Source organism: Grampus griseus, assembly GCF_964374135.1.
Source record: "Grampus griseus genome assembly, chromosome: 7".
Classification (NCBI taxonomy): Eukaryota; Metazoa; Chordata; class Mammalia; order Artiodactyla; family Delphinidae; genus Grampus; species Grampus griseus.
In genome coordinates, this window is record NC_139001.1 from 31958368 (window position 1) to 31959309 (window position 942).

Here is a 942-nt window from a genome sequence, read left to right on the forward strand (position 1 = left end):
TCACTTCTCCAGGAGATGCACTCTCAGCATCCCGCTGTAGCTCTCCATGCAGACAATAAAGAAACCAACTGAGCAAACCTAAAATACATGGAACAGAAAAGGCCCCTGTATGATTCGACTGAAATGAGCTACTAAACAAATAACCCTTCATAGTATTCAAATAATTTTGACATCAAGTGACCTTATTTCCTGACACATTCTTCCTTGGTGTGGGAGGACTACTTTATTCTTTTGAAATCATATTGTGAAGATTACCTTGAATTCCCATCACAGGGAGTAAGGAAAGCAAGTTGGTTTACCTCCCATTGCTCTGAAGGGATTCCATTGGTCAAAATGACTAATAGGACCAGAATTCTTCAAAAAGAATGTCTACATCTTTACAAACTAAAATAAAACAGCATTAAATAGGAACTAAGTGACTCATTTCATGAGTGAGAGACAGTGTTTTAAGGGTTTTTTAAATGTTTATGTCTCCCTCCCCCATTCCAACTTATCTCCACCCAAAACCCCCATTTAATCAAAGGGAATGATTTCCTAACCTTTTCTTCTCCACCTAAAAAGTCTTTCGATATCACACTTCACTTGACCGCAATATGCAGGTGAATTAGAAAGGAGTGGAACTGGAAGCAGATGTCAGGGCTAACAGAATCCGCTCACTTTCAGTTTTCTACCCTAACCTCTCAATCAAGTCAATAAATACATGGTGAGTTTGAATTTGGGCCATGGCACTACACGAGTCTGCCACAGTAATATTCTTTAACTTCATTTCAGAGTCTCAAAATGATGTTATTCGGCCTATTTGTTCAAGAAAAATTAGCATTGGTGGCCTAACAGGAGGCCAAGGTGGCTGGCTGAAGATGAGGCAGTCCTTTCCTATCCAGAGCAATGGTGTTGAGCAGGTGAAGAGGGGCCAGCCGGCTTGCATCTGGATAGGCGTCCGTG